We start from the raw sequence: 16,632 nt of genomic DNA, 5'->3' as shown, positions 1-16,632 counted from the left end.
CTTCCAAGGACTAACCACCATGGACCAAAGGTACTTTTCCACATACACGCGCTTTTTCTGAATCCAACTAGCGTGTACACGCGACTTGGGCTTAACGAACCTGCGTATATGTACTTCCTTGGCATGCTGTACTAAGGTCTGTCTTCTGATTAAGTTGCCATCACCTGTACCAACCTCTGAGCACCTGTACCAACCTCGGAGTGAGTTGCCATCAAGGACAACACTTGAATCATAATGCCAACAATCTCCCCCTTTGGACTTGATGGCAACCACCACACCAAGTCACTCTCCCCCTTTGACATCAAGGGCAAAGGGCTGTGCTCCCCCTGAGGACATGCTGATACCTCTGCTTGGCTGTGCTGACTCATGCTCCCCCTGACAGTAGGCCAGATCTGCAAAAGATGTTCTTCAACAAGAACCAAGACTTATACACCATAAGGGACTTTCCTATCACCAAAAGACTCAATACTTACATCCATACTCCCTACCAAGAGGGGACATATCAGAAACAACCAATTACATTACAGCAGTCATCCCAGGCATAGTGGGGAAACCAACATAGGCCGTTACATGACCTTGACTCCATAAAAGAGATATCACAAGAGAGATATATGACATAGAGACAACAGATCTAGACCAAGACTTATGAAAATCATCAGCAACATATTATAAACATCTTTTTAGATCAGCAACCAGGATTTCTTTCTGAGCTCCTTTTCTTGAAATCAACAACCAAAACATCTGAATGCCAACAATGCTTTATGAGACTTTTAAGCTGCTCCCCCTGAACCTGTGCCTGCTGCACCTCCTGAAACCGTGCCTGAAGAATTCTGACATACCCACTGCTGTTCAGAACTCCAGAGTTTTCCCTTGCTGTTCAGAACTTCATATACGCGATTTCTCCTGCAAGAAAAGGCGTATGGACGCGGATATAATCTCTGCAACATGCGTACACCATACACGCGACTTTCTCAGCATAAATCCGCGTGTATACGCGTATATACCTTTCGTAACTTGCGTATACCAACTTTTCTGTAGAACAGACAAGCTTCAACAGCAGGATGAAGCATCAACTACTCCCAGCTTTTGTCTGAGATATTCAAAAGTTTCCCTGGGCAGTGGTTTTGTGAGAATATCAGCAACTTGTTCCTTAGAAGGAACATACTCCAACTTGACCTTCTGCTCAAGCACTTGTTCCCGAAGAAAATGGTACTTGATTGGTATGTGCTTGGTCTTTGAGTGCATGACTGGATTCTTTGAAATGCTGATTGCACTTGTATTATCACATAAGATAGAGACGGGTGGAGTGCAAGTGATTTGAAAGTCCTGCAAGGTCTGCATCATCCAAAGAAGTTGTGTGCAACAAGATGCTGCAGCCACATATTCTGCTTCAGCTGTAGATAAGGCAATCGAACTCTGTTTTTTGCTGAACCAAGATACTAATCTGGAACCCATGAAGAAAGCACCACCACTTGTGCTTTTCCTATCATCCACACTTCCAGCCCAATCTGCATCTGTGTAAGCATGAAGAGTGAGATCTGTATTTCTAGGATACCATAAGCCATAGTTTTGGGTCCCTTGAAGATATTTGAAGATTCTTTTGACTGCCTGAAGATGAGTTTCCTTTGGGTTGGCTTGAAATCTTCCAACCATTCCTACTGCATGTGTAATATCTGGTCGAGTCCCTGTCAAATAAAGCAAACTCCCAATCATGGATCTATAAGTGGGTTGGTGAACTGCTGATAATTCATCATTAGCACTGAGGCTGCATCCTGTAACCATGGGTGTACAAACTGGCTTTGACTCTTCCATGCCATACTTCTTCAAGATCTGCTTGAGGTATTTGGTTTGAGACAAGAAGATACCTCCTTCATTTTGTTGGATTTGCAATCCAAGAAAATATGTCAATTCTCCAAGAAGTGACATTTCGAATTCTTTCTGCATAACCAAGGCAAAGTTTTGACTCATAGTCTCTTCATTGCTGCCAAAAATAATATCATCTACATAAACAACAAGAATTAGCAATTTGTTATTTTCAACTTTTATATAGAGATTGCTATCTGCTGATCCTTTTGAAAAGCCTTGTTGGTGAAGATATTTGTCCAACCAATAGTACCAAGCCCTTGGAGCTTGTTTGAGTCCATAGAGTGCCTTTTTCAATCTGCATACAAGGTTTGGATCATTCCCAAGAATGAAGCCATCTGGCTGCTCAATATATACTTCTTCTTCTAAGTCTCCATTTAGGAAGGCTGATTTCACGTCCATTTGAAATACCTTGAAGTGTTGAAACCTTGAGAGAGCAAGGAACATTCGGATGGCCTCTAGTCTTGCCACAGGAGCAAAGGTCTCTTCAAAATCTATTCCTTCTTGCTGTGCATACCCTTTACAAACAAGTCTGGCCTTGTTTCTAATTACTTCTCCATTTTCATTTAATTTATTCTTGAAGACCCATTTTGTTCCTATTACATTCTTATCTTTTGGTCTAGGAACTAATTCCCAAGTGTTGTTCTTTTCGATTTGCTCAAGTTCTTCATCCATTGCTTTGACCCAACATTCATCTTTGCATGCCTCTTTCACATTTTGTGGTTCAGTGGAGGAGAGTAGTGCCAAGTAGCTTGAAGCTTCAGCAAGTGTCCTTCTTGTTTGTACTCCTGCTTCTTTCTGCCCCACAATCTGAGTTTCTGGATGATTCTTTTGGACATATCTGGATGGAGTCTTCTCTTCTATTCTTGTCTGCTCCTCTGGTTCTTCTTGAGATTCTTCTTCTTCTTGAGGTTCTTCTTCTTCATCATTTCGCCTTTGAGAGTAACCTTCATCTTCTTCAATGTCTTCATGATGAACTTGCCTAGGAATATATCCCTTCTCATCAACCACTATATCAATACTGTCAACAATTCTGCCAAGTCTTTTATTGTAGCACTTGTATGCTTTGCTATGTGGAGAATAACCAAGAAGAATGCCCTCATCTGCTCTAGGTTCAAGTTTGCCAAGTTGCTCATCAGTATTCTTAATATAACATTTGCTCCCAAAGATTTTGAAATGCTTCACGGAAGGAGTTTTACCACTCCAAAGCTCATGAGGTGTTTGAGTGCTGTTTACTCGGACATTTGTTTTGTTAAGAATAATAACAGCAGCATGTGCAGCTTCACCCCAGAAGGTTGCAGGAGTACCTGATTCATCGAGCATAGCACGAGCCATTTGTTGGATAGTTCTGTTCATTCTTTCCACAACCCCATTTTGCTGAGGAGTTCTAGCTGTAGAGAATTCTCTTCTTATCCCATGTTCATCGCAGAAATCGAAAAATTCATTTGATGTGAACTCCCCACCTCTGTCAGATCTGAGGCACTTAATTTTGTGTCCTGATTCATTTTCAGCCAATGCTTTGAAGGATTTGAATTTTTCGAATGCTTCATCTTTGTGCTTCATAAGCCCTAACCAAACAAACCTTGAGAAATCATCAATGAATAATATCAGATATTCTTCTCCTCGAGGTGTCCTTTTCCTAAATGGACCACATACATCTGTATGGACCAGCTCAAGAGGCAAGCTAGCTGATCCTTCCTTCTCTGGAAAGTTAGTTCTGGTTTGCTTTCCAAACTGACAAGATTTGCATATGGTGTTGTCTGGAATTTTGATATCTGGAAGATCGCGAACTGCCTGATATTTGCATGCTTTCCTTATTTGTGAGAAGCTTAGATGTCCCAACCTTCGATGCCATAACCAGTGCTCTTCATCCTTGCTAAGATAGCATTGTTGTTGTCCTTCTTCAAATATGTACAGATTATTTGGAGTTCTTTTGCCTTTGAGAACTGTTTTACCTGTATCAAGATCACGAACAAGACATCCATTCGATCTGAAAATAACCTCGGTTTTTTGATCACACATCTGGCTGACACTTAGTAGATTATGCTTCAATCCATCAACATACAAAACATTTCCAGCCTTGACCTTTTCTTTCAAAGGAGCAATACCTTTTCCTTTTATAGTTGCAGGAGTATCATTTCCAAAAGAAACTTTCTTTCCCTTTTCTAAAGTAGAATAAGATTCAAGTTTTTCTTTATCACCTGTCATATGTTTCGAACATCCACTGTCAATGTACCATAGATTTTCCTGTCCTTCTGCATAAAAATCTATTCCACATCTTTCTGTCTGAGGTTCCTTTATTCTCCATTTTTTGGTGCTCGTGGCTTGTTCCTTTTTCTCCTGAAACCTGCTCCTGCATTCAGAGTCTTTATGACCAAAATTATTGCAAATAGAACATTCAACTTCATTTTCAAGAACCGAAAAGTTGTTATAGGTCCTCTTTGTAATCCCTGTCATACTTCTTTGTTTTTGAGCTTCCCTAGTCATGATTGTTTTATATGCAACACACTGAGCTGCTTTGTGACCAAAGTTATGGCAAGAAAAGCATTGTCCATTGAAGAAGCTTCTGCGGTTATTGAATCTACCAGCCAACTGATTGTAATTTCTATTTTCATCTATTCTTGAGCCAAACTGAGAGGATTTTACCTGTGGTTGGTTGTAGCTTTTGTTCACCCTTAAGAAGGATTGTCCCTGATAGTTTCTGTTTGTAATTCGTCCCTGCTTTACCTGATTATCTTCATTGTTCTTCTGCTCATTTCTTCTTGCTGCATCAAGATAACTTTTTGAGGTGGATGCTTGAGAGGTTTCTCCATTATAGCCCAAACCTGTCTTGTTTAGAGGAGACCGCTGCACATTGATAATCTCATCCAAAGTTTCAGATCCTTTGACAAACTTAAGATTAATAGCTTTTGTTTTCTCAATTTCTTTTCTGAGACCAACAATTTCACCTTCTAGTTTTTCAAGATGTTTTTCCTTTTCATCAATTTGAAATTGCAAAGTATCAATGATCACACTCTTTTCTTCTATGCATCTCTTGAGTCTAGTAATTTCATTATAGAGATTATCCACATCTACAGCATCCTCATAATCATCATCTTCAAATGCCATTAACAGCTTATATTTATTACCTTGTTCATCTTCATCACTGTTTGATAAGCCATCACTATCTTCATGGGTGTAGTAGCTTTTCTTATTTGCACTTTGTTTCTTGTTCCATCTAGCAGGTTCTTTTCCTTTATCCTTATAAGGACATTTTGCAGCATAATGACCTACTCTTCCACAAGCAAAGCATTTGAAAGGTAGCTTACCTCTGAACCTTCCAGAACCCCTTTGAAGATTTCTGACAAAATTTGATTCTTCTTCCTCTTCTTCTGGAACATGGCTTGCTTCATAGTAATCTTCTTTTCCTGATGCCTTAAAAGCAGCTTCCCTTCTGTCAGATGGACCTCCCTTTCTCATTTCATAAGCAGTTAGAATTCCATGTAGTTGAGACATAGTGAGAACACGGAGATTTTCTTTTTCTTCTATTGCAGATACTTTAGATTCAAACTTGGGGGATAATGATCTTAGAATCTTTTGAACTACTATAGTCTCTTTTATTTCTTCACCCAAATTTTTCATGCAATTAACAATCTCATCTACCCGAAGAAAATAATTAGCCACACTTTCATCATTATACATCTTGAGAGTCTCATATTGAATCCTGAGAGTTTGAAGTTTAGCTTGCTTTACCTGTTCATCTCCTTCATAGCTAGTGATCATTTTGTCCCATATCTCTTTTGCTGATTTGAAGTGCATGACCTTCATGAATTCTGTTTGGGATATACTTCCTAATAGAGTACTGACTGCTTTTGCATTTGTTTCATACTGCTTTTTCTCAGCTGGATCTGTAGGAGTAGCTGAAGGAAAAGCATAGCCTGTTTCTACAATGTTCCAAACTTCTGTACCAAGAGATTGAAGATATGCAGTAACTCTTACCTTCCAATAATTGAAATTTGTCCCATCAAAAATCGGTGGCCTGATTGATGCTTCTTTCTCGTAGTTGCTCATGATGAATGATCTACCTTCAAGCGATCAAGCTTCTCTGAAGGACCTGGCTCTGATACCAATTGTTGGAAATAATACTGAGAGGGGGGGTGAATCAGTATTATCAGATCAATCAAACTTTTTCAATGCTCAGAAACATATACGCTACTTCAGTTAGGTGAACCAGCGTGTACACGCTACTATGACTAAATAAAACAGCGTATAAGAAGAAAACTCATAATTTAGTTAGCTTATTCTTCAGTTAAGTTCTTCAGGACATTATTCACCACATTAATAGTAAACAGGTGCAGTATAACAGAACAGATCAAAAGCCACACACATGAACACCAAGATGTAAGGTGGAAACCCAATGTGGGTGAAAACCACCTGCTGCAAGTTGTCTCTATCTTTCTTTAATATGAAACTTCAGTTTACAATCTTTTGTACTGGTGCAGCCTTGTACCAGTACGCAGGCTACAACCTACAGAAGGCTACAACCTTCTCTCGTTCTCCAAACTTCCTTGGAAGGGAGCTCCAACCCCCTTTGCTCTTGTACTAGCCAAGATACTAGTACGTAGGTGCTGACCTACAATCTTCTTTCCTTCAGGTACCACCTTTCATACATTTTCAGACTGGATATTCCTGAAGCAAAACATTACAATCTGTGGACCCCAATTCATTCAATTTTCACAACAGATCATTGAAGCATAAAACAACCAAACTTTGAATCACTGAACCACTGAACCCTGTCAATCACCAGTTACCAGAACACAGAGCAGACTACAGAACTCTGCAATAACAGTCAGACCCCCACTGTAAACCCAAAATCAAGCTTCAAAAGATATACGCTACTTCAATGAGCAAAACCCGCGTATACACGCGCTTTTACCGAAGCCAACCTGCGTACAGATCTAAAAATAAACTTTCTCAATTTGCAGCTGTACCAGACATCAGTTAGACTCAGAACATAACATTGCGACAATATGCAGATCTAGAAATACGCATAATCAACCATATCATGATAGTGCATTTCAAACCATTAGATCCCGATCTATCCTTAGATCTAGTCTTCCATCAACCGATGTGATCTCTCCTTGGCTTAGATCAAGCAACCCAGAACCTGCATATCAGATCTCTTTCTCTCTTAGATATTCAAGCCTTGTCGAAAGATGATTTTGCCTAATGATCTTCTTCTCCTTATATAGCCTTAGGCCTTGCTCAATACCAAGAGCCAAAACCATAGTAACACAATACCATCAACTTCAAAACTAGGGATCGACACGCCCGTCGAGACACAATGGTCTGAAATCATAGGCACAACTTCCAAGGACTAACCACCATGGACCAAAGGTACTTTTCCACATACACGCGCTTTTTCTGAATCCAACTAGCGTGTACACGCGACTTGGGCTTAACGAACCTGCGTATATGTACTTCCTTGGCATGCTATACTAAGGTCTGTCTTCTGATTAAGTTGCCATCACCTGTACCAACCTCTGAGCACCTGTACCAACCTCTGAGTGAGTTGCCATCAAGGACAACACTTGAATCATAATGCCAACAGAGTGTATGATGGGTCAAAATTGTATGATTCTACTGTGACAGACTTTTTAAAGTTGATTTGCAATTTTAACGCTAGCTAATATAAACTAGCAATTGCCTCTAAAGGTGCAAAGGCAAACCGAAGGAATACAAGATTTGGGAAGATCATCTTGTCATGAATAGAGCCCATTATTGAATGCATGTGCATAAGGTATGCCAAATTTTCCAATAAGATTTTCACAAGCTTGCTAGTGAAAGAACTTGATTAAGATCTTGTGTCCAAAGAAGATATTTTCATCTTATGTTGAGTAATTGAAATTGGTTTAGTGAAAAGGGAAGAAAACAAAGGTTCAAGGTGTGAGATTGTAATATTTTCACGAGATTGACAATGGAAGAGCTAGGTAAGATCAAGAACTTGCTTCCAAAGTAAATCTTATGGTCTCACTTTTTGTAATTCAGGTTGGTTAAGCGAAAAGGAGTAGAAAAAGGTTATAGTCACAAGGCCCTAAGATTTGGTTAAGCTTGACATAGGAAGTGTTTTTGAAGAAAATAAGCAATGTCAGAAGTAAAGACCGTAGTCATGTTTTTTGTAATCCAAATCTGGTAAATAAAGGTTCAAGTTGCAAGACTACAAGATTTCGAAGAACTCGGAAGTAAAAGATATTTTCAAAAATAATTTGCATCCAAATCATAGCTCCTCATCTTAAGTTGTGCATTTCAAGTTAGTTAAGGAACATGAGTTGTAGACAAAGCTCCGAGTCATAGGATTTCCACTTCTCATAGTGCCATGTTGAGAACCCCAACATCAATGTCGATCTTGGATTGTGGGTGTTTGAAGCCCTACAGAACCAAGGCATTCCCATTAGCAGCGGTATGGTGATCCTCATCTGGGATTTGGGTCTAGTAACAGACAGATGAGCCATCAGGCATTAGAAGAAAACCATGGAAGACAATGTTCAGATTACCACATGTAAAATAATGGTTTGATGGAAGAAGATTAAAATGGATGCATCTAATTGACTGGGATGAACAATGTTTGTGCAACCCAACCCCACAAAGAGACACCTTCAATGTAATTACAATATAGAACAATCAAATATTGATCTATTAATTCCAGTTTGATTATTATTCTTTGTCCAAATACATTGTTCATAGTTCAAATATGATTTTCATTCAATATACAAACACATCATTTTCTGGCAATATATAATTTTTTTATTAAAATGTATGACAAATAGTGATAATAATTATCGATAATCCATATTTACAAACCATTAACAATGAGGAATGTAAACCGTTCATCTCATGCTTATTGAAACCTAACCTTGACCCTACCTTACCTCAATGAGAATGGTTTCAAAATTGTTACTCTACTCATGATTTTGACATTGTCTTCTCAAATCTAGGTGATGTAACATTTGTTAAGGACTTATACGTTGTTATAGAGTGCGCATTTGGTATTCTCATTAATCAAACCCTGAAAATGGTGTTGCTTATATTCAAAGAATCCTTTATCCCCTCTCTATGCAAATGTATCCATGCTTCTTGTTGAAGTATACTAGTCTAGCACCTCTACAAATATATGCATCACATATGTACATTCCATTATTTTTTTTATGGCTACTCTCACTATTGAAATATACAATCTTTTGCTTGCATATATTTCCCCATATGATGAATAGTTATATCATTGCAAGCACATGAGCATTGAAGAATAATTACTAGGACCTCCTCATGCAAAGTATGCATATTGATATATTTCATATTTCTTATTTAAGGAACACCCTTAGAACAGGTTCTCTTAAATGATGAGAATATCTATGATCGAAACTAGCCAACTTTCAAGACCATAAGGATACAATTTTGTAAGAATGGAGTGAGATGATCCTACCAACATCACGAACTCATGTGCAAAGATTGAAACCCTTGTGAGTATCTCACAAATTTTGGTCTCATGCTAAGAGAATATTTAAAAAAGAACAGTATCATAAGCACTTAATTCGACCTTGAACCTATCTCCTCGTAGTATTCATACGAAATTACGTCGAATCCTACCTGAAATATGAGTCAGAATCAGACATCCATTATCTATCAAACTCGAAACATATCGTTGTATTCAACATCCAGAGAACTACTAAATAAAAGGCATATGAGGCCAAGATATCGCAAGTACCACTCCGTCCAGAACGATCACAAGAAAAACTATAACAATATTGATATCCTTAAAACAATATGTGTAATGTACATTTTTACTTTTATGAAAATAATCATGGAAAATTTTAGGGGCGAATGTTCGCCCTTAGGTGAAATCAAGGGGTTTTAAATTTTTAGTGGACAAATATTTTGTATCATTGTACATTTTTACAAATTGCCTCAAATAGCCCACCTTGTTTTAAGGGACACAGTAAAAGAGGTAAATTTAGCCCTTGAAATTAGGAGTTACAACCTTCGATTCGCCATAATTTTCAAGAATAGGTTTTATTTAAGTGAATCCTATGGGCCAAATGCCATATTTATAAAAGTGGTATGGTAAATTAATAAAAATATAAATAAATGAGAGGTATGGTAAATAAATAAAACATTTTTTATATTTACTCCATAAGTCACCTTATATACATCAAGGGTGTAAACAAATAAAAATATAAATAAAGTGAAGGTATGGTAAATAAATAAAACCTTTTTTTATACTTACTCAAAAGGTATGGTAAATAAATAAAAATATAAATAAACTAGACTTATGGTAAATAAATAAAACCTCTTTTTATATTTAGTCCATAACCCTCTTTCTATTTACTAAGGCTCAAAAAAGAGGTTTTATTTAAGTGAATCCTATGGACCAAATGCCATATTTGTAAAAGAGGTATGGTAAATTAATAAAAATATAAATAAACAAGAGGTATGGTAAACAAATAAAACATTTTTTTATATTTACTCCATAAGTCACCTTATATTTACGAACGCTCAAAAAATGTGTTATATTTAGGTGAAACCTATGAGAAAAATATTATGGGGCAAATACCATGGGCTAGATTATTATTAATACCATGCAAAAAAACATTATTAACCCTAATATTAGTATTAATAAAAATAAAAATGGCACATGGTGTTGACCCATGATATTCATGTGGAATGTAGCCTATTTAAATGGGGGAATTAAACCAGCATAGATCCATCTTTACTCTGGATACTAAGCCCTGAGAGAGATCAAATATAGTGATATGAAAACTAGCATAGAGTGAAAAATATTTGATCTTGCTTGGTGGATCAAGAGTAAAAATGGATGTTGTAATGTAATGTATGTTAAACATTTTAACTTGGTTAAAATAAAAAATAATATAAAAATCAATTATTAATTTTATTAATTTTTATAAATTACTAATAGTAATTTTTAAGCTCCAGGTTTATGATAACCCATGGTATTGACCCATGGTAATACCATAATAGTCATGTGAGCATAGACTATTTAAAGGGGAAATTCTATCATCTTAGATCCATCTTAATTCTGGGTCTACCAAGTGCTCAAAGGGATAAATAGATTTCATCCACCTAAGAGTGGTAGATGTGGAGTTAAGATGGATATAGGTTGGTTTTTATGATAATGAAGATATTAAATAGACTTAGGAGATTATATTGTAAAAAAATCTTAAGGTGAATGGTTAAAGCTACATTTAGTCACTTCACAAAATTTAGTAAAAAATACCAATATCTTCATTAGTATTGGTTTTTAACTTTTTCTGATTTAACAAAAAAAATTCAAAATAATGAAACCTTATCACTCTTTCCGCATCACCCTTGCAGAAGATTTCTCACCATTTTTCAAACATTCTCAATATGATATCTTCATGAAAAATTTTAGGTACTGAATTTGGATTAGTTGTTTGAAAAATAAGCTGGTTTGTACAACCTTTCATCTTCTGTGCTATTCTTATTTTTTCCTAATGATTTGTAGGGGTTGGAGCCACTGCACCATATTTTCCTAAATGGTGGAGATTGTTCACCAAAAAGGAAATTAATCTACATGTTACAACGTTGTTAAAAAATGCGAGACCTATGAGGTAGTGAATTATGCTAATAAGAAATTTAGATAGGGAGAGACGTAATTAAATTTTATTATTTAACTGAAGATTTCCAATTAAAATAATAATAAATATACATTTATATATTCATATATTGATTGGAAGGATTCTCACAATGGTCACTTCTTTCAATTAGATCCCCTTCAAACCTTTGGGATACTAATACTTTCTTATATAATATAGTTGGAGCTTGCTACTTGTTGGCGTGTTGGGGTAAACAAACTTGATGTGTTTTTTTATCTCGCAGTTGGAGTCTATGGAATAAGAAAGAAATTTGATAACTTGAAAAAAGTGGTAGCTTGACAAAATTTGTAGAGAAAAGATTAATCTCTCCTACCTTGACAAAACTCATTGTCAATATCAACACCTACAAGAACTTTGTTGTGGAATATTATTAAAACTAATAGAAGGATATGAAATAGTGTATTGTAATAACCTTGACAAACACGACCACTGGAACTTGGAACATTGTTGTAGGAAGAGAAAATTATGTTTCTTATTTCCAAACATGTATGTTAGTATATTGCAGTTTAATGAGTATGTTTTCTTATTATCATATATGGTTTCATACTTTAACAAAACATTCGCCAAGACTTCACAATGTTTTATTATTGAGTAAAAGATTTTCCAAGATCTTACAAGATTTTATAATTCAGTGAAAGATTCTCTATCATTGTACAAGATAATATCATGCATCTTTTTATTTATTATCATCCTTATTTTCATGAAATGAATAAAATTGATGTGAAATAAATAGTTGCTATCTGATAGAAATATGCGTTTGCTATAAATATTTTCCTTCATTTATCACTTTAAATGAGTAAATGGAGATGAAAGTTTGTGAATAAACACTTTCACTTCCATATTGCTAATTTTTTTTCTAACACATTATGTCAAGACTTATAGTTATATTAGTAACTATAAGATGTTTTTTGTAATGAGATTTAGTTTGGGTGGTTAAGAGAAGAGGTTTTTGTCTTTTTCATCCAAATTCAAATCCTAATTGTGACATGTTTTTGTTTCGTTTTGTTTTGTTTTTGTAAGCTTGGTAGGACTCTCCTATTTTTATGTCCATTACATACCCCACTACGGGGGAAGGGCAGCCCAAGATTTGAACCCAAGACTTCCGGTTCGGTGAGACTTCATTTCCACGGCCACTACCACTTGAGCTACCCCATGCAGACCTAATTGTGACATGTTTACTGCTGCCATACATTATCAAATATATGTGTGTAATGTATATTTTTATTTTTATCCAAATAATGTATTGGTTATTTTCATCTTTATATTTATTATCATCCTTGTTTTCACGGGATGAATAAAAGTTATGTGAAATAAGTAGTTTCTATAGGATAGAAATATGCATTGGCTATAAATGTTTGTTTTCATTTATCACTTTAAATGAGTAAATGGAGATGAAAGTTTGCAAATAAACACTTTCATTTCCATATGGCTAATTTTTCTAATACATTATGGGAAGATTTATAGCTATATTAATAACTATACGATGTTTTTTTACAATGAGGTTTAGTTTGGGTGGTTAAGAGAAGAGGTTATTCTCTTTTTCATCTAAATTCAAATCTTAATTGTGACATATTTATTCTTTGTAGATCCATTGAAAATGATGATGTACTAGCAATTACATTCGTATCTTAAAACACGGGAGACAATATTCCAATTTTTTTATTATATATATATATATAAAACTAACTTGAGCCGATTTAAATAAAATTGTTACTTTCCTATCTAGATTCAAATCTCACTTTATAACATTTTTATTTTTAATAGATTATATATAATTTATTGATAAATTGTTAACTTAACATTTATATAATCAAACATCTAAAATCTAATTGTAAAAAATCAGGTAATTTTCTTTAAAAATATAATTATCTTTAAAGGAATAAACAAAATAGTATATCATGACCTCATATCATATTCTATTCTATGAAACATTATTGTTGGACTATTTTGTAATAAACATATAATTTAATTTTACAAGTTAGAAAGAGGAATGTACAAAACTATGTCTCATTCTCTAAACTATTGTTTAAACTGTGTCTCATTCTCTAAACTATTGTTTCGTGGTCTCTAAGTGTGATTTGTCTGTATTGCTCATAAATACATGTGTGTCTTTGTTTGTAAGTGTATTAATGCATACGTATCAATAATTGGTTGGAGTTAATTGTAATGATGAGTATTTAAAAAGGAAAGGTTGTTGCATTGATGAATATTTATTGTAAATATAGTTAATGTAAATTTTTTTTTATTTTAGAATTTTTTTTTTAATTTTAAATTTAATGTATAAATAATTTTTCAAGTTTTTGTAATTTGAAAGTGGTTTATTTTAGTGATTATTTTATAAATAAGATAATTTTAAAATGATAATAGATTTATATTTATATATTTTTTTGTTAAGTTTGAGTGAGATTATATCATTATTATAATTTATATATTATTCTGATTGGATTGGGAAATTAAACCAATAATTTTATATTAAAAAATATCTTAACAAACATCTAATTACTATTTATCTAAAATTTAATAAATTAATTTAAATTTATATATTATTTAAATTAATATTTTTTATATTTTAAATTTTATATGTTTATAAATTATAAATATAAATACTAAACCTTTTATATAAAAATATTATTTATTAAATAAAATCTTTGAATAAACTAAAGTTCATTTTTTTAAAATATGTAATCAAAATTCTAATATAAAGAGGTAAAATGACAGATTCAACTTTAGTACTTTTCTCTAAAACCAAACTTATGCTCTATATGGATGTTATAAACCATTCATTGTTTTCTAACATATTGTATTAAAATTAATTAATAAATAAAATAATAATAGTAATTAAGGTTTAAAATTAATTAATAAATAAAATAATAAAAGTAATTAAGGTTTATAGTTGGATATTAAGATTATTTTTTAATAATTATAATATTTTATTTTTAATTTTTTTAAAATTAATATTATGGTTTAAATATATTAATAAAAAAATATAATTTCATATATATAAACAATTTGTAATTGATATTAATTTATTTTAACATTTATAAATAATTTGTCATATATATTGTTTGTAAATTTCACGTAAAATATATTTAATGTGGAGTTTTGTCAAAGTGTTTTGTCTTTATTTTTTTTTGTTATATTAAAGTTTTAAATATAATTGATTTCATTTGCCATAAAGGATGTGTTTCAATTTATTTATTTTTGAATATGATTTTTTTCAATTACTTGTATTTAAATTTATTATATTTTACATGAACTTATCATATTTTATGTGTTATTGTCTAACTATTATTTTAGAAAGCTTGTGATTACTTTCTAATGTTAAAATTGCATAATGTCACTATAATAAATTACTTAAAGTTGATTTGCAATTTTAATTCTAACTATTGTAAATTATCTTGCAACATAATTGTTAAAAATAATTTTGAATACAATTTAATATTAACTGACATAATTATTATAACATTTACCAATTATAGCTATCACAATCCAATGAGCTTTTTGTGAAAAGAATTATGACACTGGGTTGACCTTTTTACATCTATGATAGTGACACCCTCACAAACTACATAAGGCTGATTTGCTGCAATTTTTTAACACAAATTACCTAAAGATGATTTGCTTTCTTAATATTAATTACTATAATTTAATATGCTATGAACTACCTCATTGTTAAAAATTGACTTTAATACCATTTAGAATAAACAACATAATTATCAATTTTTTTTTAACAATGATAACTATCACAACCCATGAAGCTTTCTAAAAAACAAATTACCTAAAAATGATTTGCTTTCTTAACATTGTTAACTATTATAATTTAATATGCTATGAACTACCTCCTTGTTAAAAATTGACTTTAATACCATTTAGAATAAACAACATAATTATCAAATTTTTTGTTAACAATAATAATTATCACAACCCATGAAGCTTTATGAAAAAGTAAGTTATCAAACCCATGAAGCTTTATGGAAAGGGACGTTGCAGGCCCACATGATGAACTGGACTTTTCATGTCCATGGTAGTTTCACATGCTAAGAGTACAACCTATTAAACCATATGTAATTATTGTAAAGGGAATCACAAGGCTCTTAATTATGGCTCGTAAACTTGATCCAACACCTTATAACAATTCTTTATTAAATTTCATTTCAATAAAATTGATTTGTGACTTTATTGTGTGTTCTACGTTATTATGTAGTCATTATAGGGGATCGCATTTTATTTTGGGATTAATTCTACTATATTCAATCATTTAATGAGAAAATAAAGTTACTTTAGTGGTTGAATCATATGATTTATTTGAAGATATGTTTAAATGTTTGTGTTATTTTTTATTTATTTAAAAGTTAATAATTTAGTCATTATGAATTAAGAGCTTAAAAATTGATTAGATGGGTGTTTATAAAATGAGTTATATGTAAATGGTGCATACAATAATTTTTTTTTCATTATTTTCTAATTATTGAAAATATTATTTAAAAGTCTAAGATGTAAGGAAACATGTTAATGACTGAAGACCTAGAGGCCTCTAGCAGGGGTGAAATCATGCCCCCTTAGGGACCAGCAACGGGTTATTCCAGGTGGCGTGGTTTTCCTTGAATAACGGTGATGAGTCAGCTTGCATTCATGAATAATAGCTAGAGATGGTTGTCCTCATTGTTGGTTTGACAAATGAGTTATGATAGGTTTCCCATGTGTGAAAATATTCATTAGATATAAAAAAATGAGTGTTTTATTTCTACTTTGCATATTATTTCTCACAAATTTTGAAGATGTTATCGGTTTTTACACATTCTTTCTTGTGAGAATGATATTTTAGTTTTATTCAAAATCCTTGGTAGGTAAGCTAAATGGATTGTAATTGATCGTCACATGAGTGTTCATGATATATATGTAAAGGGGCTAAATGTGTTTTGAAAGACGAAGTGATTTTTGTGCTTTTATAATGCTATTGGACATGCCCTAATTTATGTAGTTTAAGTTACTTTCTATTCCTTTTTTATTAATTTAATAGATATGGATGGATTATTTTAAATTTTTACATTGTATGGGAAATTTTCTAATTGTGTGTTAATATTAGAACTAAAGTGACCAA

This window comes from Pinus tabuliformis, chromosome 2_2, assembly GCF_031772625.1.
Source record: "Pinus tabuliformis cultivar Carrire ecotype Pingquan chromosome 2_2, CPIR1, whole genome shotgun sequence".
NCBI lineage: Eukaryota > Viridiplantae > Streptophyta > Pinopsida > Pinales > Pinaceae > Pinus > Pinus tabuliformis.
Note: the sequence above shows the minus strand (reverse complement) of the source record.